The sequence below is a fragment of the Pollicipes pollicipes genome, unplaced genomic scaffold (genome assembly GCF_011947565.3).
Source record: "Pollicipes pollicipes isolate AB1234 unplaced genomic scaffold, Ppol_2.1 Scaffold_6686;HRSCAF=7923_pilon_pilon_pilon, whole genome shotgun sequence".
NCBI lineage: Eukaryota > Metazoa > Arthropoda > Thecostraca > Pollicipedomorpha > Pollicipedidae > Pollicipes > Pollicipes pollicipes.
In genome coordinates, this window is record NW_023596921.1 from 2393160 (window position 1) to 2419634 (window position 26475).

General features: G+C 61.9%; 1 protein-coding gene across 1 annotated transcript in view; it reads left to right on the forward strand.

The window, feature by feature from the left end:
- Positions 1-26475, forward strand: part of LOC119107289 (trichohyalin) — a 71434-nt gene continuing 44959 nt past the window's right edge. The window contains exon 1 of the mRNA XM_037230709.1: positions 1-152. The gene's annotated coding sequence lies outside the window, so the exon portion shown is untranslated. The remainder of the gene's footprint in view (positions 153-26475) is intronic.

A 26475-nucleotide genomic window follows, 5' to 3' on the forward strand; every position in this document is an offset into this window, starting at 1 on the left:
GCCGCCGCCGCGCCGCGCCGCGCCGCCAGTGTACGCCGAGCAGACGGAGTGAGCGCGTGCACGCGGCGAGCAGAGTGGGGGCGACCGCACACCGGGCTGACCTCGCCCAGCCAGCGGCTGTCGACCCGCACCAGGCGCGCAGTTTGATACAGGTGAGCAGAGCGGCGAGCAGCGGGCGGTGTAGCCGTGTCGAAGCGTGTCCGTGTGTCGCTCGAGCCGACAGGTCGCCGGTCGTGACGGCCCGGCACGCTGGCGGCCCATGCCAAGAGTTGGCTCGCGCGGCAGCCGTTCGGCGCGGCGCCGGTGGTTTCGCGTCGCCCGCGCTCCTAGCCACGACGTGGCTCGCCCCGCAAGGCAAGGCGGCCACAAAAATAGACGCCCTGCCGCGTTGCCATGGCTACGGCGCGCTGTTGCGCCTGCGGCAGCCTCCCACCGTCTTGGTTGAGCAGTTGGGCCGGCTAGCGAGTGACGCTGGCGAGAGGCAGCCGTATCCACGGCTGTTCTCGGTGATGCTTCCCCGTTGGATGTCGGGGCGTTCATGCGGCAAGGGCTGGATCACGAACGCGGTCCTCAAGCGCAATGTTGGGTATGCAGAAGCCTGGGAGCCTTGCCCGGTCTGTGCCACCGCTCGTTCCTCTATCCTGACATTGCTTGTTCTTGCCTTCCCCACTTTGGTCATTGCCCGCTCTCGCCGTCTCCTATCCTTGCACTGTCCGCCTTTGTCTGTTCCTGCCCTGGCATTGCCTACTTCTTCCTCCTCCGATCTTTGCACCGCCCGTTCCTGTCCGCTCCTGCCGTGGCCTCGCCATTGGAAACTTTTACCACTGTCTACTCCTTCCCTGTTTGCCCGCTTCTGCCCGCAGTGACGCGGACACTGTCCGCCTATGTCCAGCCCGGTCACTCCTGCCCCCCCCCCCTGATCTCACCCAGTTCTGCCCGCAGTGACGCGGACACTGTCCGCCTATGTCCAGCCCGGTCACTCCTGCCCCCCCCCCCCCTGATCTCACCCAGTTCTGCCCGCAGTGACGCGGACACTGTCCGCCTATGTCCAGCCCGGTCACTCCTGCCCCCCCCCCCCTGCTCTCACCCAGTTCTGCCCGCAGTGACGCGGACACTGTCCGCCTATGTCCAGCCCGGTCACTCCTGCCCCCCCCCCCTCTCACCCCCCCCCCACCACACACCCCCCCACCCCCCCCCCCCCTGCTCTCACCACTAGTTCGCACATTACCCGCCCGCTCTCGCACGGCCCATTCCTGCTCGCCCCAGTTAGGACACGGCCCGCCCCACCGGTCCCCATCCGCTCCCGCCGGGCCGACCACTTCCGCCCCACTGCTGCGCTGGTGCCGCCCATGGCCGGCCGCAGCCGCAGCCGTCAGCCGTCAGCCGTCAGCCGTTCGTCTGACGGCTGTTTACCTAACCGAGGGCAGAGCCGGGCCCGACGCGTCGGCCGTCCACAGACGGCCGTCTGCGGGGCCGAGACCCGTCCCATGGCGCGTCTGGCCTGACCCGCGGGGTATCTGCGAGACCAGGACCCGCCCTATGGCGCGTCTGGCCTGACCCGCGGGGTATCTGCGGGACCAGGACCCGTCCCATGGCGCGTCTGGCCTGACCTGCGGGGTATCTGCGGGACCAGGACCCGCCCCGTGGCGCGACTGACCTGACCCGCGGGGTATCTGGGGGACCAGTACCCACCTCGTGGCGCGTCTGATCTGACCCGCGGGGTATCTGGGGGACCAGTACCAACCTCGTGGCGCGACTGACCCGACCCGTGGGGTATCTGGGGGACCAGGACCCGCCTCGTGGAGCGACTGACCTGACCCGCGGGGCATCGGTCGTCTGCGTGGTTGTGACCCACCCTGTGGTGTGTCTGACCTGACCCACGGGACATGGACCGTCTGCGGGGCCGGGACCCGCCCCGTGGCGCGTCTGACCTGACCTGCAGGGTATGGGCTGTGTGATGTCGCGCCACAAGGCAACGGTGTGGTATGGAAGGACTGAGCCTTGAACCGTGCTCCGTTCCTGATGACCCGATATTGTTTTACCTGTGCGGAGCTCGCAGCGGCTCATTTCGCTATAGTGTATGGTCTACCTTAGTTGTCGCTCGCCGGTCGGTCGCCGAAAGCAAATGACGTGGCGTACTTCAACTCGTTCTATGTCGGACGGATCACTCGGACGTGTCAGGGTCAGCATGCCTAGCTTTTCGGGAAGGAAATAAAATGCTACGCCGCCGAGGCGGCACGCTCGCACCGGAACGTGCCGCACCGCAGCCACGCTTGGCGCGCCAAAACATTGCGTGCACAGCAACAAGCCTGCAGACTCGGCGTCAACAAGACGCGTCGTGTCCTACTCCAGCCCGTAGGCGGAACTTTCGGCTAAAGTAATATGTGTGCAGTGTTCGCATGCACTGTGCACGCTCATATGTACTTAGATGTAGTTATCTTATCGTGTGGAAGTCGTCTTTTGCCTAGAATAACATTATCAATACACACAGACGTATGCATAGATGGTTTTTCATATGTGTTATTGATCCTAGGCCACTGGACACGGTCATCCAGAGCCCTACAGCTAAAGGGACACCATCCAGCAAAGTACGGGTAGCTGAAGCTGCAACTCGGAGTGGGGACCTCAGGACGGGAGCGGCTCCAGCCATCCGTACTGACATGGTTGTTGGTTGACTTATGGCTTGTGGGTACGCCCCCTTCTTGCACCTTCAGATCTTTATACTGCGGCCTCCATTAAATCTTAAAACAGTGGGCTATGAGAATGCGCGGCGCCCATTCGCGCGCAGTATCTCAGAAAACATCAATTACTTTAAGGCCATCTCCGCGGCATGGAAAACATGCACAGCAGCATGCGTCATGATCCGTCCTAAATCCTCTGAAGAGATCTGCCGCGACGGGCGGCTTTTAAAACAAGTCTGGGGCTTCCACCTCACCGCAATTGCATGCACAGCACTGGGCTTTATAGGGTTACCGTCGCTTGGCGCGGCACAGCGGCTACGATACCCTCCTCGTATGTCTGCGGCGCCCTCCTCGGCTGTCCGCGGCGTAACAGGACGCGCTCTGTGACACCGGAGCCTTTCCGTCACGGCGGGGGGTCTGTGCCGCGGCGGGGCTGGTGTTCGCACGGTCAGCTAATGTGTCGCGGCGGCGTTTATCGTGCCGGCGCGCCCAGCGCCAAGCCTGTCGAGGTGCAAACCGCTTGAACTAGCCAGAGGGCGACAGTTCCCAGCGTCTCACAGCTGCTGCAAGCTGACGATGCCGGTGATGTGACGATGGCTGCTTCCGTCTATGGTAAGGCACGCCTGCTGAATATGCAGCTGCTTGCTCGCTCACTTTGATCCTGTCTTTTTTCTGTCAGTGGCCGACTGCTGGGCGCCATTTCGTGATGGATATTCAAGATTTAGCGTGCAATGCAGTACCAGAAGATTTTGCATGGTACATTAATATTATCCCACACACTCTCTGCGCTCCTGCGCTCGGATTCCACGGAGGTGGTCAGGTAGCTCGTGGTGGATCTCCGAGTGGAGTGGAGTAGCAAGTGGGTCGCCCGACCACCACGCTGTCCGTTTCTCCTCTATAACTCGTCTGGGCAGCCGGTCGGGCTTCACCAGCGATCGGAAATTCGCACAGCCCCGTCCGCTGCGATCCGGCGGCGCTCACACAGCGACGCTGCCGCCGTCGGCGACGATGACCCGCTGCGCCGCGCCCGTACCATGCGGCCTGACGTGGCCAGCTTCAGCAGGTTCCGGCGGCGGCCTCGCGGCGGGCCGCCGCGAGGCCGCCGCGGGCGCTGGCGCTTCCGTTTACTCGCCGGCGCGCGCGAACGGCGGGTGCTCCGCCGGACTCCGGCTGCGCGCCGACCGCCGTGATTGAGCGCCGTTCGCCACCGTCCGATTGAAGACGCTGCGGTCCGATCGCGGCGCGCCCCGACCGCCGCCCGCAGTCCGCCCGCTGCCCGTCCATTGTCCGCCGCCGCCGCTTCCGGCCACCGCTGGGGCGACGGCGCGGCGGCCGCCATGAGGACGGCACGGCGCGGTGGCCGGCGGGATTAGGACGGTAAAGTACTGCGGCCGGTGGTGTGTGAAGACAGTAACAGCGTAGCAGCCGGTCGGCCTGTGGGGACGATGTAGCGTCGCGGGAGGCGGGGTCAGGAGGACGGCACCGCCGCTGCCAGTGAGCGAAGAGGACAGTACGGCGTGGCGGTCGGTGGGACCCGAAGGACGGCTTAGAACCGCGGTGGATTGGCCTTTGAGGTCGGCTCAGCTCGGCGGCCAGCGGGGCCATGTGGAGGAGGAGGGCACGGCGCGGCGGCGGTGTTGGTCGCCGCCAGCTGCCGTGGAGACGCCGGCTGTCCTGGCGTGCGGTGGCCGAGGCAGCCTCGCGATTACCGAGCTATTTACGGCGCGGCCCTCTTCCCGCGTCCGTCGCCGGGCGCTGATGATGAATTTTCCGCTGGTATTTAGCGCCGCCGAGCCTGGCGCGGCATGCCGGCGCATTGTGATGACCTCCACATCCGGGCGGCGGCGGCCGGCGAAGCCCCGCGCCGCCCGACGAGCCGCGCTCGTGGGGGAGGGGGGAGGCTGCTACGCCACGTGAGCTGGCAGGCACCCTCTCTCTGCACGTGATTCCGAGGGCTTCGCCGCCCTGGATATGGGGTCAGCGGCCTGGGCTTCACGCGTAATGATCCGTGAAAGTAAGCGGATCTTGACTGGTCCAACGACTCGCCGGGCTGCTTCTTGTGGCGACACTTGCATCTTCTTTTTCTCCTGCTTGCCATCCGCATTTCTCTTTCTACGTGTCCTCTTTCCTACATGTCATCATTGTGCTTACCTGTGTATAGATTGCTTACTTCATCTGCGCTACATTGTAATATTTCCCATGTCACGATATTAGCATTACATCTTGTGATTTCTTCGCCCCCCCCCCCTCCCCTCCAATTTTTACGTTTTTTACACCTTGGTCCAGTCGGCTCTAGTCGCCCTTCCCCGCCCAGAAACTTGCGTGTCTTCTAAACTGCCGTTCGCCGTGCCCCCGGGCGCGTTTCCATACATTCCCGACCGGGCAATGACCTTGCCAAGGACGAACGCGCCCGAACTCATTAGCATGTGCGGTTTCATCAGCGGCCGGCCCGCGTCCTCCGCCGGTGATTCAGCAGCCCGCGTGTCAGGGGCTGGCCACTGATGACGGGGTGCCCTGGCGCATGGTCCCCGGTCGCTGGTGGGGCCGCCGCTGTCGCCGCCCCGACGGCGACCACCGGGTGGAGCGGGGCGCCGCGGCGACTCGCTGCAGGCGGCACAGCGCCCTGCTGGCGTGTGCGTGACGGCTCTGGTATGTCCTGGCCGGAACTGTCTCCTCTGGGAACTTGGCTCATATTGGCGGCTCATCGAGGTCGGTGCGACTCACTCGCTGCAGGCCCTGCGCTCGCTCGTCGCAGCCTCACCTCGGCCGCCGAAGGTCGCCCGCGGGCACCGCCCGAGGGCCTCTCGAGTCAGGTGTTCGACCGCCGACGCGACCGCGACCCGTCACTGTGACCTTCCGCGCCCAGTGCCATGGGCCCGTGTGCACACACTACGTCTGTCTGTGTGTGTGTGTGGTCCCGGTGGGTCGGCGCCGTGTTTCTGTTTGCGGTCTGGGCGGCGGACGCGTTGCCAGGCCCCGTTCGGGAATCACAAGCCGTCTGCCAGCCGCGCGGCGGCAGGTGTGGCCCTGTCCGGCGGTGAGCGCGCTGTTGTTCGGCGCGGGGCGTGCCTCCTCAGAGCGTGCCGTCCTGGCATGCCATCAGCCCGGCCCGGCATGCCATCAGCCCGGATGGCATGCCATCATGCCTGCCCGTCCTGCCGCACGGCCGAGCACGCGTCTCCGCATACAAACGCACGCACGCACGCATACACTCGCACGCACTGGGGCATACAGAGGTGTTTGACCTGCGACCGCGGCCGGGACCGAGCGCGGTGGGGCCGGGCCGTCCGCTCCGTGTCTGTCGGCCGCGGCCCCGCCGTAAAAACGTCGGCCACGAACACGAGGCCGTCCGGCATATGCTGCTCTCTCGACTGCAGATGGAATTAGATACGCTTCTCCTCCCCTGAATGGAGCGCTTGTGAACGCGGGCCGAAGCCGGACCCGAAACAGAGCCGTGTTGAGCGTGACCAACAAGCGGAGCCGGAGACTGCTGGTCGGAGGCCGCCCTTCGCAGCGCCGTCGCCGACCATGCAGTAGGTTGCTCCCGGCCCTCCTGATCCGCGCCCGCGAAGGCCCCCACGGGGCGTACCCGACGCGTCCGCGGGTTGCATGTAGGCCAGATCGGCCGCTCCCAGCCGGTGGGCCAGCGCGCCGGACGTTTTTGTGCTCGTCCACTCGCTAGGAGCCTCGTTGAGGCGGCCGTTGATTGAGAGGGCCGTTACGGGCGCGGACCGATCGGCGCCCGCCGCCCGCCCGTCTGTCCGAAGCTGGCCAGCGCTGCTTACGAGCTCAGTTCCAGGCTCTGCGCAGAGCGATGGGGTCCGACCCGGCGGCTCACATCCAACCCATAAGAATATTACGCCGTCGCTGTCCACCTGGGCCGGATCCGGCCGGAGGACAGGTCGCGGGCCTGGCCGCCGCGGTGCGCCCGACTGCGCTCGGTGCTCGGTGCTCGCGCCGTCACGCCGCCGGAAGCCGGTCGTGCTCCGGTGGACCGCACTTGACGGCGCGCCGGTCCGTCCGGCCGAGTGCAGGTCACACCGGCGGCGGCGGCGCGGCCCGTTAGCTGGGCCGGGTCGGCTCAGCCTACACGCGCCGGCGGCGGCTGCGGCCCGTAGCAGCCGGCGCGCGTAGCAGCGGCCGGCAGCGGCCAGCGGCGACCAACAGCGGCCGACAACGGCTGACAGTCTAGCAGTCGTCTGTAGCCAGCAACGACCACTTCCAGACAGACTGTATCAGATAGCACCTGGACAGGGGCGCGGCGAGGTGTTTCCACGGGTCAGTCCGGATCGGGAGGACGGTGGTTCTCACCGGCACGATCTGGGAGAGTGCAGTGGTGTCGTCACAGATGTCTTGGGACAGTGGAGCGATGTCTCCACATATTAGTCCTGGGAGAGTGGTGCAATGTCTCCAGGAACGTGAGTGCGTGGTTGGAGCGTGGTCTCCACGGTGGGTTTTCAGACAGGAGCAAAGGGAAAACTTCCCAAAAACGATTGGGGATGGGCTCCAACGGTAATTTTGGATGTGCTTAGGACAGTCCTATGCATTGCCATTTGCATAACGTTAGTACCTGAAACTGGTGGTGTCCTGCCAACCCCCCCCCCCCCCCAAAAGTACATGAAGTGCCTCCCTTGGACTGAAGAGTGGCGCGCCAGCTCTATAACACGTCTCTTCGGCCGCGGAAGTTTTGCCTTCGACTTCGCCGCACACCCTGGGGCTGATGTACCGTGCCGCGCAGTTGGGTCTGGTGGTAGGGCTTCTGTTTCGACAAAGAGTAGCTGTCCGTGGCTGTGAGCTGCCTTGCAAGAGACAGCTGACCGCTAGACGTAAACATAGGATATTTCCGGAGTTCTGATGTGATAAACCCATGGACCCGTTATATCCGACACTCTTGGAATTGCACACCGCGGTACTGCCTCATTCCGCCGGACCACACGAGTCATGAGTGGCGATGTCGTGACTCGAGTCCGTGAGGACTGCCAGCGCTGATGATATCGGCATCCCTGTGAAGGGTTAATGACTGATACAAATCGCTGCCACTAATTTTTCATCCCGCCGGCGGAAAGAACTTGCATCCATGCTCTCAAGCTGTGAGCGAGGTGACTAGGCAGCTATACAATTTCGAAGACTTTCTCTCACAAGAAGGCTACGTAATTGTGCATGTTTTTGTGTCCTCCCCCCCCCCCCCGCCATGACCTCCTCCGTCCCGCGTTTCTACAAATGTTGGCGCCATGGTGATGTTGAGCCCACTGGAAGGCTGGTTGTTGGTTAAACGAGTTGAACGTTTTTTGACGACGTGGAGGAAAGCGCTTTAGGGGAAGTGGTGAAGCAGGCGGGCTTATGTCCCTCCATCAGACCTCAACTGTGAAAATATGGAGCAGTAGTCTTATGGCGTTGCACGGAAATAATTTTTTAACGGCCTTCACCTGCCAAATATGACGAGATTCCGCCGCCAATGCGGCCCTTCTCTCCGTCCTAACGCCGTCTGTTCTGTTTCAGGTGAGTGAGGCCTTGCCAGGCTGAGGTAGAGCAGGAGGGGCCGGCGCCGGGAGCGGTTGGGCAGATGAAGGACGACCGGGACGCCCGTCCCGCGCACTTTGCCGGCCTTGGTGAGTCAGCAGAGCCGCCAGGCGCGGGCGGTCTCGTCCCACGCGCGTCCGCATCGGACACGAACGTACTCTCGCCCTGCCGTGTCAACTCATGGGGACAAACGCTGCTCCGACAGAGACACTGCGAGATGGGTTGGTCTTGATGCCGGGGCATGGCTGCGGTCACTGGCGACGAGTGTGGAATCGGCAGGGTGGCGGACGATGGACGTGGAATCAGTAGGGTGATTTGCGATGGACGTGGAATCGGTAGGGCGATGAACAATGGACGTGAAATGGGTAGGGTGATGAACGATGGACGTAAAGTCGGTAGGGCGATGGACGATGAGCATAGAATCGGTAGAGTGACGAACAATGGCATGGAATCGGCGGGGATAACGGAGGTTGGGGTGTGGAACTCTCAGGAACTGAGAAACACGAGTATTATGGAATCGTCAGGTCAAAAATGAAGAGGTTTTTATTGGCAAAAACCACGGAAGATAGGTATGACGTCGGCAGGGATGATAAACGAAGAGGTATAGAATCGGCATGTATGACATGGTTTCAGACATGGAATCGGGCTGGAACGGATTGTGTATCCGCATCACTAAGAAGAACGTCCGTGGGAAATTGTGCCAGGATAATTTCCGGTCGAAATTAGCCCGGTATGCCATCGTTAGTTTTCAAATGAGCCGTACGTTGGTTCCTCGGGCTATGCGGGAGCCTCCAGTCACGCATTGAGAAAGACCGGGCTGTATTGATCACCATGGCGAATACCCTCGTTGCGTAAGTGAACAGAACTAATGCGTCGTGGGAGAGATATCGGAAAGAGAGGAGTTAGAACGGCTTCCAGACGTGAAGTCTGGAAGACGCAGCCGCACGGTACCGGGGAGTATGGGCAAATATAATTACTGGCGTGTTATCATTACCGCTTGTTTATGCCAGCAGCAAACACTCAACAAACCCAAAAGTCTGATTTACAATCCAGACAGCTTATTTATGTGAGCCATTGGCACTACAGCAGCAGCGCTTGCCGTTAAGGTAAACATACTGCTGACGTTCGCTTCACGAGGCATTATAAACATCTTGACGTTCTCTCTGCGTCGCTTCTAAGATGATTTCAAAACAGTCTGAAATCTTTCCGATCTATGGTCACCAGGATCAACAGAGCTGCTGGTACCGCGGTTGGAGAGCTCTCTCCAAAACAAACTCTGTCTCCGCTCCCGCTCCGCCCCGCCTCTCCTCCGCCCGTGTAATTCGGCCGGGCGCCCAGATTACACTTGATTACATTCCAGCCGACGGGTTCGGCGTCGATCCCCCCCCCCCCCCTTCCTCCACCCGCAGAAGACGCAGCCGCACGGGACCGCCTTGTTTTGACCGGACCGGTTGGTCTGCGGCGGCCGCGGCCGCGGAGACTGCAGCGAAGGCGGCGGCGCTAACCTCGCCGCCGGCGCCGCACGCCAGCCGCTCGGCCTGCGCCGCCTTTGTGCGCGTCTCAGGTGACGTCACACCAAACGCCGCCGTCCCAGGTGACGTCACACCTGCGGGCTGGCGCGCCAGCCGTGCGAGCCACTCACCTTTTGTGCACGTGTCAGGTGACGTCACCCACGCGCCGCGTGGATGGCCGGCGGCCAACGCTGCTTTTTGCCCCGCCTGGCTGCTCCCGATTCGCTCCGTTGTTCTTCCTTTCTGCGCTCCGACGGTCATGAGCGGTGTTCTCTCTGCTTCGATGCTCTCAGTTATGTTCAGTTTTATGAGGTCAGCGCGACTACGCGCCAGGATTTCAGAACTTTCCTCAAGACGCGTGTCAACTGACGGCAGAATCCTACCAAGTCCTTATAGTACAGGCGCGGCCAGCATTTTGGGTGTGCGCGTGTCGACCGCTCCCGGCCTTGTCCTGGCCTCCTCCGGCCAGCGTGTCGTGGCAGCCCACCCGCCGCCGCGCGGTGCCTGCCCCTGCCACGACCGCGATCGGCCAACAGACAGGCCGTTCTCCAGACGAGGCATGCACTGGCCGCGCCTGACGCGACAGCTCTGTCTGTCCCCCGCTGCTGGCGGTGCCGTGGAGAGTGCAGGCCCGTCGGCCGGCCGGCGCCTTTCGGTCTGCCACGGCCTCGGCCAGCCAGACAGGCCTCTGCTGATGAGGCTGGAGGGCCGCCCAGGCCAGCTCTGGCTTTTCGGTATGTCAGCTGTCGCCGGGTCTACCAGGGTGACCTAGGGACGTGACCTGACGCGACCTGACGTGACCTGACGTGACCTGGGCCGCCTGACTGCCCATACCGAGGCCCGGTCGTGCTCGCTGGAGGCACCCATAGCTGCATGATGGTCACCAAGCGGTTGGTATCGATCCCTGGAAAGTGTACTTAGATTCGCACCTGGCATCAAATAAAGTCAGATTCTGAGTATAAAACTGGATTTACCCGATCGCCGAAATTTGGCTATTATCGTATTATATTCGACGATGCAATGGTGTGGAACCTGTTCCAACGCACAACGCCTGTGACAGCATCGTCTCCTGGCACGCGATTAGTTTGTCGGACAGACTGCAGCATACAGCTCTTGAGCTTCCATAGCAACAGCCCGCTGCCGTTCGGCGCAGGTGGTGCTTCGTGGATAGCCAGGCCGGTAATGGGGCCCGAGCACCACGGTACATGGTTCCGCCAGCAGCGCAATACATCCAACGTCATACTCCTGACCCGCAGTGGTGGCTCACTGGCACGCCATCGTCCAGTCATGCAGTCAGTCCGCAACCGGAGGAGTGACCCGGTTTGCCGCTACGCCACACCACCTCAGCCCGTCGCTCTTGTCTTGACTATCTCTGTCTAATTTGTCTGCCGTTGGTCAGTGCCCTCGCCGTGTGCGACCGCACAGTGACCGACATCGCGCGGGCCCCGGCCATCTCGGGCCTCTCTGCCCGCGTAGCCGTGTGTGGGAGTGCCCACCCGGGACGCCCGGTCGGGACGCCGCCGGACGCCGAGTGCTGACCTGTGCCGGCCGATTACATGTCATGGTCAGCGGTCATGGCTCGCCGCGGGCGTGGCCGCCAGCCTCTGCGGACCGGCTCTCTAATTTCGCGAGCCTGCGGTCGGTTCCCATGGGTGGAGAGTCGGTCGCTTTCCAAGCGCTCTGGTCGGGTTGGTGATGTGGACTTCTCTCGGCGTACGTCACACCAGGCGCGACTCAGAGCGGGGCGTCGAGTACAGGGCAGGAGCTTGACCGCGATGACGACATTGCTGACACCGCTCAGTCGGCTAAGACACGCTGCTGGCAACAGATGGGATGCTGCATCAAATGGGCGCTTGGCTTGGTTTGGTGTAGGCAGACAGTTGTGCGTGCACTCGCCAGCTGGGTGAAGAACGCTGCGAGAAGTTGGACGTGACCTCTCAGTGACCTCTCAACAGGGACCTCACAATGGGGAAACACCCAGATTGGGACCATTTCAGGCATGCTTGGTGCGACAGCCGCCTTTGCCACCCCGCGGTATTATTCACGCCTGTTTGTCGCTACCGTGCAGAACGTTTGTAGTTTGTCACAGAGCAGATCGCTTCGGTGGGAATGTGCGTGCTCACGCCACTCCAGTGCCCAAGGCCGGCCGACACCAGTCGGCGGCATTGTCCCCAGTGCTGAACGGCTGAGCACGCTACGCATTGTCTGAGTGTGATGCAGCTGTTTGGTCGCGTTTGTTCGCTAACTAGTCGGCGAGGTCTCCACCGCACGGCAGCTGCAGGATAGCCGACAGGGATTCTGTTGTTTGTCTTGAAGCGGCGGGCGGAATTGACTGGTACCGAAGGACAAACGTGCACCCCCAACTATCCAAGCTTTTAAAGGCTGGAGAATTTGCGACGGAAGATATCGCGTGCCATGTGGTAACGTTCTTTAGTGCATAGCTGGCTGAGTTTTAGATGCGTAATGATCTGTGCGGCGCTTATGTAGCCGTATTTGTTTACCAGAATGCTCTGTTTTGACGTTTTTGGTGTCAATGCAATTTTCGCTGCATTCAGAAATCCTTTTTAATGTCACTTATTGATGTCGATTACTCCTGTGTGCGATTAGCAATTCCAGCTGTAGCCGTTCAAATTACTTTCTGTGCAACTGCCGCTTAAATCCAGAATTCCGGCGGGATTAAGGATGTAGCCTTGCAAAACAGGAGGTGAAAATGCATGTAGCGGCGTTCTATCCTGCTGAGCGATATGGCATGCGTGTGTGTGTGCCTGCAAAACGCGTGGGAGATTGACAAAAGATAGGGCTGAAGGGGTATTCGGCATATCGCGGTGCGTTATTGCAGGATTGCACGTTCACTTTGTCCTGGCTAGTCGATCTAGCTTTAGACTACAACCCGCATATTTGGGAACCGCGTGGATGCTGTATGAATACGCATGTAGCAAAAAACTGTGTCCGTGAGCGTTAGTTTCTCACAAAAGCTTGAGGAATGCAATTTTTTTCCTGTGGAATCATACCTAAATGCGCAGCGAACTAAAATGACTGAAACAGCCGACCCGTTGTTCAAAGAAGCGGCACCCCACTCCTCCCTGGCTCGAATTTGTGCCAATATGCGTGCCCAATGCAACATGATCACGTGCATAGCGCCCAGCTCCCGGTACACTACAGGCTAGCGCACCGCTCCGCTGGGTGCGGCTCGTTCTGGCGGGGCTCTGGACCACTTCACAGCGGCCTGTCGCTGGCAATGAACTCCCGCAGAGGAAGCTGACCGCGCCCATTACGTGTACCGGGAAGGCCTGCACCTCACCATTCCGTAGTGTCGGGTAACTGCGCTCATTACAGACGGCCACTCTGCTGTGATGAAGTGCACTCATTATTCGGAGCCTACAGTTGTGGGTGATTTACCGGCGAGGTGCCGGCTGCCGCTCATCAGCCGCTGGAGAGGGAAGCCGGTCGGAGCTGCACTCTGATGGGGTGCCGGCTGCTGCTCATCAGCCACTGGAGAGGGAAGCCGGTCGGAGCTGCGCTCTGATGAGGTGCCGGCTGCCGCTCATCAGCCGCTGGAGAGGGAAGCCGGTCGGAGCTGCCTCTGATGAGGCGTGCCGCGCCGCGCGGCCGAAGCACCGCTACTCCCCGCTCGGAGAAGTGGACCCATCGGGCCGCCCCGCCCTTAATGCGCAAGCGTGCAGCCGCTGTCGGCCGCTGCGCTCCGGCTCTCTCTCGGGTGGCCTCCCATCTGCGTTGAGTGGGGGGATGGGGGTGGGGGGCTGGTGTTCGGGCCACGCCGCGCGTGGTTACGTCTTGACGTCATGAGTTCGATGAATGAGGCGCTGGCCGAAACGTAGCGATTGCCCAAAGTCCCATTACAAGTGCCGCTTGCAGGAAATATGCCGTGTCATTTGGACTTGGCGTAACACTGACCCAATGCTGGAAACTTAGTCATGACTGTCCGGGAATTTTGTTGACGAAACACGGACCATTTCTTCGTTTGTTCTTATCTCAATGTCAAATACACGTAAGTGTAACGCGGGAAGCGTGAACAAGCTTGCTTGCATCCGCCCCTGCGGCCGAGGCATCAGCCAGGTGCTGCGGTCACGAAGACGGCACACATGGCTGACGAAACTCCTGCCTGTCTCGCCTTCCTCAGAAGCCCCTTCCGCGAACGAGTGCGCGCCCTTCGCGCCGGCACCAATCATTGGCCACGAAGCGGCCGTTCCGTCCGCGCGAGCGACGGTCTGCCGTAATCGGTCTGGGCCGCCGAACCGCGTAACGACGGTCGGAACGCAGACGCGGCCGCCGCTGTCGCACGCCTTGCGCCGCTCTGCAACACTGCCTGCGGGTGGCGCTGCTAACGCCGCCGCCGCGTCACGTGACCGGCTGGTGTGTACGCTGGCGCAGTTCGCCCGTCCGTCCCGTCTCGGCTCGCCGGCCGGCCGGCGAAAACACGCCGGCAGAAAGGATTTGTGCCACCCCTCGAAGGACCTGAACGCCGGCTCTGCGCGAAACCCGCCGGCCCCTGCGCAGTCTCAATGAACTTGCGTCGCTGTTCATTACGGAGACGCACGCATGCGTGGTGCCAGGCCAGGGCTCTGAAGGGTGACGGCCAGCCCCCTCCCCCACCCCCGGCCCCCTGACAAGGCGGTCGGATGTTTGGCCGGCGTAGACGGAGGTCCCCGCCGCGTGGAATGTCCTCCGCATTTGTCTCGCTCGACCGCGCCGGCAGCCGGGGCTCTAGAGCACCGCCAGGCGGCCGGGAGCCGGGCATAAGCGGGCCGACAGGCTATTTTCGGTCCCTCATCTCGAGTGGCGCGGCGGGCCGGGCTGCTTTGCACCGCCGGAAATAGCGTGACCGGCGAGCCACCGGCGAGGCTGGCGGCGGCAGAGCGCGGCGCCCCCCTTAGCAGTGGGACGCCCGGCATGAACCGGAAGCCCGCTCGAGATCCCCCCGGTCTGTGCTCTGGTCAGGCGGGCGCGCTGACCGGCCGCGCTGAGCGGCGGTGGAGAAGGGCGGCGCCCCGACATCTTCACCCGGCCTTTTCTGCAGCTGGGTGTGCAGCGCACGCTGTCGGCTCGCTGGGCTCGGCTCGGCCGGCCGGTCACGTACCGACACTGAGAAGTGGGCGCCGTTAACATATGGCATGATGGCGATGGGGATAAGAGACGCATCTGCGCCGAAAGCGCGATGCTCCCATGTTAAAGCATGCGATGTGGCCCGTCTAGGGAGCTATGACGTTGCTGTGCGGCGGTCGGTTGAAGGGCATGATCTGTCCGTGTTTAGTGTAGCATTGTTCTTAGACCACGGCTGTGCGGCGGTCAGCGGAAGGATATGGTCTGACCATTGTCAGTGTGGCATTATCCTCAAACGTATATCTCGCTCCAGAGGAAAATGTTGCCCTTGTATTTACCCCGCGTGCTGGCATGACGCTGCCGAGTTTCCTCCGGTGGCTGTCCTTGCCACAGTCGGCAACAACCTCGCTTCTCATCATTTATATTCAGATCGCTGGCGGCTGAAATGGTTCCGGGACACCTGAAGCCACCGTGCAGAAGAAATGTAGCCAACCTTTTAATATGGCTTCGGGTGATACTTAATCCACAATTCGCTTGCAATACAAACCATGATAGGAAATATCCTCTTATCATTGCTTTCCGTGCATGTGTGTATGGCTATTGCTTTCTGGCAGCGAGAATCTGTGAATCGAAGAAAAACAACACCTCGTGCGTCGGTTTTCCCTTCGATGAAGGTGGCCTGTGGCTAGCGAAGCTGCGGACCGCTGCCAGCATTCGCATCGCCGGAATGTTGGCCGGACGGCGGCCACTGACCCCCGCCACACGCCTTTCACCACGATGTTCCCGAGGTCCGACAGCACGCACGCCGCTGCACGGCCGTCAGCCAAAAAACCATGAACTCCATCGGCGTTTGGCGCACTGACTGATCGTTCCGCCCGCACTGTTCCGCGAACTCGTTCGGGGGGGGAGACGTTTGTTTCATTTGGCGGTCAGTGAATCTGACCGAGGCTGAACTGGAAACTGGAGAGGCTTAGCCTCAGCTGGTTTGCAGGTGAGCGAGCCGGGATTTGTGTGCCAGACCATGCACTTGGACTGGTTTGTGACCTAATGTGACGTGACTGTGACATAAAGCCGTCGGCTGCACAACTCTGCTGGACGCTGTGACGTCACAGGAGTGGACCAGCGAACTGCTCTGTCCCCTCTGTCGCGGCACGCGTTGCGTGTCACCAGTAAGCTTCTCTGTTGTCAGCAGACGTCCGCCCCCCTCCCCCTCCCCCCCACTCCCTCCCTCTCGGAACTTAGCTACTGTGACAGTGGCTGCTCGAAAAGAAACCGGAATAGAAACCGCCGTGGTGGCCGCCGATGACGAACAGCTAAATAAACTCCATCCAATTTATCCAGCCTGTATTGGTCGTTTGTGTCGACGCAGAAGTCATCTAGCAATCACTTGGTCACGATCCGGCGTCGCCGTGGCAGTCACTCAGACATACTTGTTTCGTCCATGGTTCTTGACGTGATGGCGTTAATGTGATGTTGTAAAGGTGTAAAGGCCCGAGATCGAATTGTCAGTCTCGCCATTCACCCCAAGGATGCTGTAAGCGGACGTTTTTGTGGCGACGGAAATACTAGTGACCATATTTGGTATCTGCCTGATGGAACCAGCCTGTTCGGCGCTGTTTGTAAGCCCGGTAACATGAGCTGCAGCTCCGTGGCTCGTCGGACCCCTGCTGCAACTCCGTGGCTCGTCGGACCCCTGCTGCAGGTCGGTGGCTCGTTAGACCCCAGCCGCAGCTCAGTGGCTCGTTAGATCCCAGCCGCAGTTCAGTGGCTCGTCGGACCCCAGCTGCATCTCTGTGGCTCGTCGGACCCCAGCTGCAGCTCTGTGGCTGTCGGTCCTCCGCTGCAGCTCTGTGGCTCGTTGGACTCCAGCTGCAGCTCTGTGGCTCGTCGGACCCCAGCTGCAGCTCTGTGGCTGTCGGTCCTCAGCTGCGGCTCTGTGGCTCGTTGGACCCCAGCTGCAGCTCGGTGGCTCGTCGAACCCCAGCTGCAGCTCTGTGGCTCGTCGGTCCTCAGGTGCAGGTTGGCTGCACCACAGCGCCGAGCGGTCTGCAGCCGCCGAGCGGCCATCTGCCGTCGTTTGGGGCGGGCCTCACGTACGGACGGCATGGCTCTCCGGACGCTGGCCCAGTTATTCTGACCCGCATCGGCGGCGGCTGCTCCAGCTGCAGGGTCCCCTCCCGTCTCCCCTGGCCATGTGGGGAACGTGACGTCACTGATGCTGCGTCACTGACCACGACTCACTGCACGCTCCACGGCGCGCCGGCTCGTCACCTCGTGAACGGGGGCGGGGTCAGGGAAGCCGACCGGAAGCGTGATATGGGCGCGGTGACCGTGACCGCGTGACTCTCTCTCTCTCTCTCTCTCTCTCTGTCTCTCTCTCTCTCTCTCTCCTCCTCTCTCTCTCTTCTCTCCTCTCTCTCTCTTCTCTCTCTCTCTCTCTCTCTCTCTCTCTCTCTCTCTCTTCTCTCTCTCTCTCTCTCCTCTCTCTCTCTCTCTCTCTCTCTCTCTCTCTCTTCTCTCTCTCTCTCTCTCTCTCTCTCTCTCTCTTCTCTCTCTCTTCTCGCTCTCTCTCTCTCTCTCTCTCTCTCTTCTTCTCTCTCTCTATCTCCTCTCTCTCTCTCTTCTCTCTTCTCCTCTCTCTCTCTCTCTCTCTCTCTCTCTCGCTCTCTCTCTTCTCTCTCTCTCTCTCCTCTCTCTCTCTCTCTCTCTCTCTCTCTCTCTCTCTCTCTCTCTCTCCTTCTCTCCTCTCTCTCTCTCTCTCTCTCTCTCTCTCTCTCTTCCTCTCTCTCTCTCTCTCTCTCTCTCTCTCTCTCTCTCTCTCTCTATCTCTCTCTCTCTCTTCTCTCTCTCTGCCGACCCTAGATCTATTTCACCTGTCATTTAATATTTCCTCCTCTGTCGCTTCATGCTACACTTTCTTATCTACTGCGTGTCTCGTATGAATTGCGATATCTTTTGTCTTCTCAGTCATGTGCCTTGCTCACTCTCCCTGAAATGGTTTTACCACAGTGCAGATCGTGCAACGGCCAAGGTCGTAGACCAATCGACGGGTAAGATAGCAGCGGTACTGGTTTATACAGTTGCCAGAACCCATACTTTGTTCCTTGTGGACCTGTTAGTGGAACAGAAGGCGTCTGCGGCATTTGAATGTGACACAGGAGTTACGGGAAAGAGGCTCACGAAGCGACCGACTCCTTGTATGGATGAAATAACTGACAAACATGAAGACAATTTATGGTGTTGCCGGCGCCGTTTCAAACGTACCGTAAAATAACTCATGCGCACTGGGGGCTTCCAGTCTTCATAAAACCTCCTTCCTCATCCCGCGTGCGTTCAAAACATACCAGATGGTGCTTCAGTCACCGAAGTAAGTGTGTGCTGCGCGTTGCGTACACTAAGGAGGCCGGCGTTGGTGGTCGAGGACCATTTCGCTAGGCATTTTTTGTACTTACGATAATAACCCACGTGTGTGACGCGTCATTAAGTGCTACTCGGTGCACTTAGATATCATAATGTACTAAGAAAAAAGCCGAAGTGATCGGATAAAGGGTGTCACGTGCGCTCACATTCCTGTCTATGTTTAGGGTGAAGGTTGTGGCTTCCTCGCAGGTGGTGCTGCGGGTGTCGTACCACGCGGGTGCCGACGTCACTGTTCCACCAGGACCTGACGGCCAGCAGCCGAAGCACGACAGCCTCCCCCCCCCCCCCCCCTCTACCCCTCCCCGGTCCGCCGGGCGGCCAGTGCGCAGACCGGAGACTAGCGGCCGACAGCCGAGAGCTGAGCGGTAAGGTCTGCCGGCGCTCCGAGAGAAGCCCCGCACGGCGCCGGGCGAGCCTGTTAGCGTGGCGGCCGGTCGCCGTAACGACCCCGTCGGGTCGTAATGGCACGACTCCACCGAGTCGTAATGGCACGACGCAGTGGACGGCGGTCATTGGCGCGCGACATGGGACGGTGAGCGATGGACGCGACGGCCGGAGCAGCGCCGGCGGGAAGCGGCTCGGCGCCGCCCCCTGCCCGCACCGTAAGAGGGCGGGCCGGCCGTCCGTCTGCCGCCGCCAGGTGGCGCGCGTGGCGGGGTGGTGACCTACCTCCGGGCGGCAGGCGGCGGCCGGCAGGCGTCTCCCGTCTCTCGTCTCATGTCTCACGTCTCCCGTCTCCCGTCTCCCGTCCCTCGTCTCTCGTCTCTCGTCTCTCATCTCTTGCCTCACGTCTCCTGTCTCCCGTCTCCCGTCTCTCATCTCTAGTCTCCCGTCTCCCGTCTCTCGTCTGTCATCTTCCGTCTCCCGTCTCTTGTATCTCGTCTCTCGTCTCACGTCTCCCGTCTCTCGTCGGCCGACGGGAGACCAGGCCCCCGACGGCGGCGGAGCCGGTCGCTGTGGTCGACCTCGGATCTTGCGGCAGGTGTGACGCTGCCGGGAGTCAGGCAGCATGTTCCGTTGGCTCGAAACGGCAGCCGCGCTTTGTGTGGACAACGCTCTCGGTGTATTGAGCGGTAGGAGAGTATTTGCGAACCTGTCAGTAAAGGAAGGCACGTAGTACCGCCCCTGCGGTCGGGACCGCAAACAAACCTCAGGCATGTCACGTGCCAGGAAATGTTTGCGGTGTTTGAACAACGTCAAAATTAGTCCAACACCTCGTGGCTGCGGACGACTCGAGAATGTTCGGCTGGTGACCCAGAATGTGTACAAACATCCCACCCTTGCTCCCGGCGTTCATCCCGAGCCCGCTGCTAACAGGCTGACTGTTCTATGGCTTCTCAAACGGTGAACTCCGACTGAATACACATGAGGCTGAACGTCGAGTGATCTGTCAAGCACGGGCGAACGGCCGCTACGTTCCGATTTGGTCGTCCCCATTTTCGCTGTTTTATATCGCGTCAGGCCGGTCTTCAAGATGCCGCGCCTGGTCGGGTCTGTCTGTTCAGTGTTCAGCGTCGCGCCCCGCCCGGTGGTCCCAGTCCATTCTTCCCCGCCTGTCGTCGGCGTAGTGACGTCACGTATGGCGGGTTCTGGAGAGCGGGTGACCCGCGGTTGCCGCGCCGCCGCCTCCGGAGCCGGCGGCGTCCCCTCGGATGCGCGCCGGGGTCAAGGTCTGACCCCATGAGGGAGGTCTGTGGGCTGGCTGCCGCGCACCGCCCGTGCTTACCGCGAGTGCACGCGGTCGGTGGCTGTCGCCGGCGCCGGGGCGGGCTCGGCTGTTTTGCGGAGGTGTCGGACCGCCGCGCTGGTCCCAGCCGACGGCGGGTGACCGCCGAGTAACGGACCGGGCCCAGGTCACGAGCCCGGCCGAGGTCACGGGCCAGTGCGCTGCCGCCGCCGCCACCCCGGCGGCAGCGGCGCCAGCGCGACCTGACGTGACCCGTCGGGGTGACGGGCCCGCAGATAAGATCCGAGTGTCGGCGGCTGAGTGACGGCCAGTTACCGAGCCGGAGGCGGAGCCAGCCGCCCCGGCGGAGGTGGCAGCTCGCCTGCCAGCCAGGGCCCAGGTATGCCGCTCTACAACTGCCAGACCCAGATAATGTCGGCTATGTGGCCGCAGCTCGCCTGGATTAGGCCCGCGATGCGACGGTGCGCAGCAAAAAGAAGATTGATGACGTTGCGAGTATTGTGTGGAGTCTGTCCTGACCGGAGCATGTGATGATGACGGCATGGGCTCAGGCTTTGCCGACTTGGGTTGCTCAGCTGTCAGAGGACCGGACCGGTGAGAACTGGTGAGCGTCGCCGCAGGGCAGATCTGGACGACGGCCGCACGTTGCTATTAAAAAGAAAACAGCTTTCTGGCTTTGTCTCCCGGCCCAAATCACCAGCTATCTAACATCCATCTCTCTCCCTCTCTTGCGCTCGACTTCGGTTGCATGCATTTTTCTTGCGGATTCAGCACATAGACTTGCGGTTCCCGGAACACGGCTTAACGACCAGGAAATGGTGGCCACGTGAAACTGCGCGGTTACCTGCAGCCGGCGGTGCGCCGGCCGCTTCCGTGTTCTGGCGCCGTCGAGCGCGCAGCTTCGAACCTCAGCGTCGTCTGGATGACCGGCCTCGCGGCTGAGGCGGCCGGGTGGGCGGCACGGGCCCGCCGCCCGCCCGGCCGCCTCCTTGCCTCCCCGCCAGCCCGCCCGGCGCCCCCTGCTTGGCGGGACGTTTCGCACGGGTTGTCACGTGACCGGCGGCCGGGGCGTCATCGCACACCTGGAGTGGACGCCGCGGGCGCTTCCGGGTGTGCCGGCGGCAGCGGCCGCCCCGCTCGCCCGTGCCCGACACGTGCCGGGCAGGGATGCGCGTCGGCGGCGGCCAGCGGCCCGTCCGTCAGCGTTCACCGACGGCGGCGCCCGGCGCAGCGGTGTTGACGCATCGTCCCCCCCCCCCTTCGCCCGCCGTTACCGCCACTCCGCTAACGCCGCCGTGCGCCGGTCGAGTCGAATTTCACGCCGGCCGCCGCCGCGCCGGCCGGCGCTGGGAACGGTGGCCGCGCCGCGTGGGATTGTTTCCTGCGGCGAGGCGCGCGCCCTGGCGCCGCATACATTGGCGGAACACCGGAGCCAGCGCGGCGAGCGACGAATGCTGCGGCATGCGGCCCGAGGGTGTTTGGCTGGGGGGGGGGGGGCAGGTGCTGGCGCCGCAGTGACCGTCGTGTCGTGTCCTGCTGAACAGTGTAGTAAGCAGCGCCCGCCTGCCGCCGGCCGCGGCTCGTTGCCTGTGGCGTCCGACTTCTGCATGGTCAGGCGCGGTGAGCCGCCTACTCCGCCGCTGCTGGCTAGCTGCTGGCGGTTCGTCGAGGATCAGCGAGCAGGGGTGGACGCCCCCGCCGACCGGCTCGCCGCGCGCTATCTCACATACTCGGCGAGTGATGACGCTGTGGTTGGCTTCAAACGTGCCAGGGGCTGATGTTGATCTGGAGTGTGGTCGACTGGTCAGTGGCCCGGCCTGAGGCGTTTCTTGATCCGTGAAGTGCGGTTGCACCCTTATTTTACGTCTTGCTGGGTGTTGCCCGACTGTCAGCAGCTCCGCCTCGTTCTGTCACAGAGTGGTTAGCCCGCCGTGGCCAGTTTTGCGTGCCCGGACCGGCCGAACCGGAGTAGACCGCATTGCTGCTCCAGCCGGCGCGGACACCCGGCCGGACCGCGGCCGCCGGAGGTCGAGACCCGACAGACCTCGCGGTTCACTGAGCCGGCCGCCGCTGCCGGAGACATGCTCCAGGCTGGTGCAGATAGCTGACATATTCGGTAACCCATCGACGTACGTCTGGCCGGATCGGCATAGCCTCGTCACGCTGCCCGATATCGGTGCTGGGCCGCTGAGGACATCACCATAGAACAGGACGATCAGTTAGTTCACGGCCGCTCGGGTGGTCGCCGGACAGGATCGCGTGCGGGCCGTGCTCTGACACGAGCTCAGGCCGCAAGTGGTAATCGGTCAGTCCCCCACACGAAGCGAGAATTAACGCTGCGGGTTCCGCCTTCAGGGACTAGCAACGTATGACCGGATGACTCGTTGATTGAGCACTCTCGCCGTTACCCCTTGAGCCTCAGCCATCAGAAGTCGGAGCGTGCGCACTTTGCGATCCGCATTTTTGGCCTCCCCTACCTCCATTCCCGATGTCGGGTCGTGAAGCCAGCGACACGAAACGGGTGCTACAGGCGGACTGCGTTCGTACTTCGCCAGTCCAGCGCGTCGTGGGGAGGGGGGGGGGGGGATCGGCTCGGGACCGGCGCCGAAGGGACCGGTCCGGGACCACCCGCCGGCAGTGAGGGCGGGCGCCGCCAGAGCCGCGGACCCGGCCCGGCGCGCGTGGGTCAGCTGCGACGGGCGCGCGCTCGGCGACCTTTCACAGCGGCCGGCGCCGCGGTCGGCCTGACGCTGCGTGCCGACCCCGCGAGCCGACCCGCACGACCGCATTGGGCAACGGCGGCGCGCTCCTGAGTGGCGGCGCGGGCGCTCTCCGGGCGCCGTAATCGCCGCGTCTGCGCCGCTTCAGGAGCGGCGTCGCGGCGTCGCGTGATGCATGCGTGCGCGCGGCGCGCGGCGCGCCGTTGTTGGCTGCGGTTCGGCGATGGGCGTGGCGCGGCGCGGCGCGGCCATTGTTTCGCCTCATTATGCCGCCTGTCGCGCTCTCACGGCCCACAAAAGGCCTGACGGACGTCCGGAGCTTCCGGCCGGTGGTCCACGTCCAGCGGCGCCGGGCTGCACTCCCACGGCTGTCGGTGCCGGCGCGCGCCGCCCGGCGCCGGGCGGTGGCGCCCGTCCGACTGGATACTGCCCCGCGACCCCGACGGATAGGATCGGGTCCTGCCCCGGCGGGCGGTGTCCTGTCCGCCGACCGGCCGTCCCCTGCCGCCCCTCTCGGCGCACTGACCCGGTTGTCGAGTCGCTCTCTTTAACGAGCCGCTTATCTAGTGCTCGTCGGGCCGACCTCGTGAGATGCGGCGGCCGTGCCGCCCGGCGACCAACCGTGCGTGACAAGTGCTGGCTGTCAGCGCTCGCGCCTATCGCGCGCTTTCTCCGTTCGTCAGTGTCGGAAGAGCGGTCATCTCCCGGCTGCTTTCCACACTACTTCGAATGCCGCGAGAGCAGGCTGTTTAGGGCGCAGCGTCCTTAGCGTCAGTTCGAGGACGGGGCACGGACGTTATGCCGCGAGAGCAGGCTGTTGAGGGCGCAGCGTCCTTAGCGTCATTTCGAGGACGGGGCTCGGACGTTATGCCGCGAGAGCAGGCTGTTTAGGGCGCAGCGTCCTTAGCGTCAGTTCGAGGACGGGGCTCGGACGTTTCGATCCTGCGGTAATTACCACTTTGGGTCTCGATCGGCGGACCCTTTTCCCTATAATGGGTCGGCTGGCCGACACCGCGGGCATGGCCGAATGGTTTCCAAGCTGCTGCTACCGTCGAATTAACGCCGCAGCAAAACAGGCCGCCTGACTTTTTGTCGGCGGCCATTTTCATCGCAGCTCTTCCTCGGCCAGTTTGCCAGCGTCCAGCTTTCCTTTGCCATGTCCTGTTGTCCTTTGCTTGCGATGCGCGCGCTTTGTCCGAAGCTTGACTTTGTAACGTTGACTTGATCTGAATATTCGAGGTAACTTGGCTGAATAACGTTACGTAACGTTACCTAGACAACGTTTGACCTCAAAAGGTTTTCAGGCGGGCTCGGTGACCACAAATATTTGCAATAACCTCTGCCAGATGGCTTTCAGTAGTTTTTTCGGTGAAGATGGCCAGTGGAACTGCATTCAGTTCCGGATAGAGCAGGTGCTACGTCGCCGAAGCGCTGCTGTGGAACCTTTCACGGCGAGACGTCCCGGGAAATATTTCCCAACACGAGCCGACGGCAGCGAGCCACCGGCGCCAGGCCAGCTGACCCGTCCGCCACAGAGGTCAGCGGGGTCGCCCGCGGGGTCAGCGGCGCCTTTATAGACCGCCGACGCCCGGCGTGGGCCGCCTGTCGGCCGATCTATCGAAGGCGGGCTGGACTTTCTCCCCTACACTCACGCCCAGTAGTTGGATGCCTGGCTTTTGTGAGGGCGATTTGTGGGACAGCCGCAGCATGTACTGCATCAGTTACCACTATTCCGGCCATTGTAAGGCAGCATCAGTTACCACTATACCGGCCATTGTAAGGCACAAAACGGCTATCGTCATCGGTATTCCAGCGATCTTTTTCGGGTGGGCCTTGCCGACCACGGGATTATCATCCATGTGCGGAGATCTCTTGATTCTGAAATGCTGAACTGAACGTGGTAGGTTATTCAGTTGGAAGCCGAGTTTTGTGTTGGAAAGGAAAGATAAACAACCAAACCAACTGGGAAATTTCCCCAAGGCCACCACATACCAACATGTTTTCCTTCCACTCAGTGACATATCTTAATGGTAAAGGCGTATTTCACGAAATATGCCAAAAGATTACAGCTCACTTTACGGCCACGCTTAAGATGAATCTATCCAACTCCTTTTGCTGTTTTTCAGACATATTCTAGAGCCACAAAATCCGTGGCACCACGACTCGCTTCCGTGTTCAAGGCCACTAGAGCGCGTGCCACATCGTCCAGCGCGCGTGAGGCAGGTCCGGTCGAGCTCTCCGTGGCTCTCCAAATGCCCTGCTCGCTCGGGGCTCGGGCCTAGCGTAACGCGAGACGTGCCGCTGCGCCGCTCCGGTGCGCTGCCGGCTGCACGTGTGTTGAGCAACGGGGCCGGGGGCGAGGCCGACTGTGCACGCAGCGACGGGCCTCGAGCGACGGCCGTGATGGATTGCCCCGTGACGGGACCTCAACCGACGGCGCCTCACTGGTCGCCGCCCTGGCGCTCGTCTGCGTGGGTCCACCTCGGCTGGCCGCGCTCTGTGAGGGATGTTGTTAGCCCGGCGCGAGCCGCAGCTTGTGAACGTAGCTCTGAAGGAACCGTGGCGGAGGCGGGAGGCGAGGTATTGGTGACGGCGTGGGCGGACCTGCCGGTTAGCCTGCCGGTTAGCTCGGGCTAATGGTCTGCACGCCTGAGATACCTGCCGATGCAATTTTGCCCCTGGCTGATGAACTTGGCTAGTGGATTCAGATGTCGGCCAAAGCGTCACACTGCTTTCACGCGCTGGATCGTGCTCAGAGGTTCGTGTCACACACTCTGCCAACACTGTCAGAACTGCCGCTGGCGTCCGTCATTCTCCCTTCCCAGGCCAGTCAGCCTGCCGGCATGAACTTGTTCCGCTCTCTGTCGCACTCCCATCATCCGTCCGCCGCATTTTGTCTCACTTTCTTCCTTTCGCTGTGTCCAATTTCCAGCATTCCATGCGCGCGGCCGTCGACCGGCCTCGCGGGCCGCCGCCCGTCGCCGCGCCGCTCCCACCCAGCCAGTCAGCCACGCGGCTCCAGATGGCCGGGGAAACTGACCGCCTCGTCACCGTCGCGCAGCATTTTAATGCTTCAATTAGAGCCGCCTTCGTCTGTCCGGCGCGGCCGCTGGCTGTCGGCCGCCGGGGGTCCGACCAAAGCCGGCGCCGCGGAGGGCTGCCAGCCCAGCAGACCAGCAGCCCGGCAGCTTGTGGGTCAGCGGCGGAGGTCGTTGATCTCCGGTGCCGCGACAGCTGTAGCCAGCTGCAGGCCGTGCGGTAAAGTGGCACGGCCGCGCGGCCCCGCCACAGCTGCCGCGGCCTCCGTTTGACCGATCCGCCACTTTGGTGAAATTCGTCATTAGACGGGCCCACGCGCGCGCGCGCGCGCTTGCCTCTGCACCGGCCCGGGTGTGATTCATGAGCGTGACGTTGCGTATGATAGCGCAATAACCTTTGTTTGCGCTTGGATGATCCTTATTCACGTACCCCTGGGCAGGTCTGCCGCGTCATACAACCAGGCGGCCTTTTGGGTTGTGTTCACATCAATGAGATTATGCTGCATGCACTTGGCAAGTATCAATAGCGCTTGATTGCAATCGAATTATTTTACAAATGCGAGTAGTTGCAAGCGCTACGCGGTATGACCTGCAGTGCGTGCACACACCTCATCTTGTACTTTGCAGGAAAGGCAGGTTGTATAGCATTGTCATGTCGGGCTTTTTTAACGCCGCAACAAATATGCGGGTATTGTGCTGGCCAGTGCGTCACTCTTCCTTGGAGCCAAACTAAGGGAAAGTGATCAAGAAGCGAAACATCCTCGTCGTGCTTGTTGGTGCTTGGATTCCAGCTGGTGCTCTCTCTGTTTGGTTATGGATAAAACGGCATATTTTCAT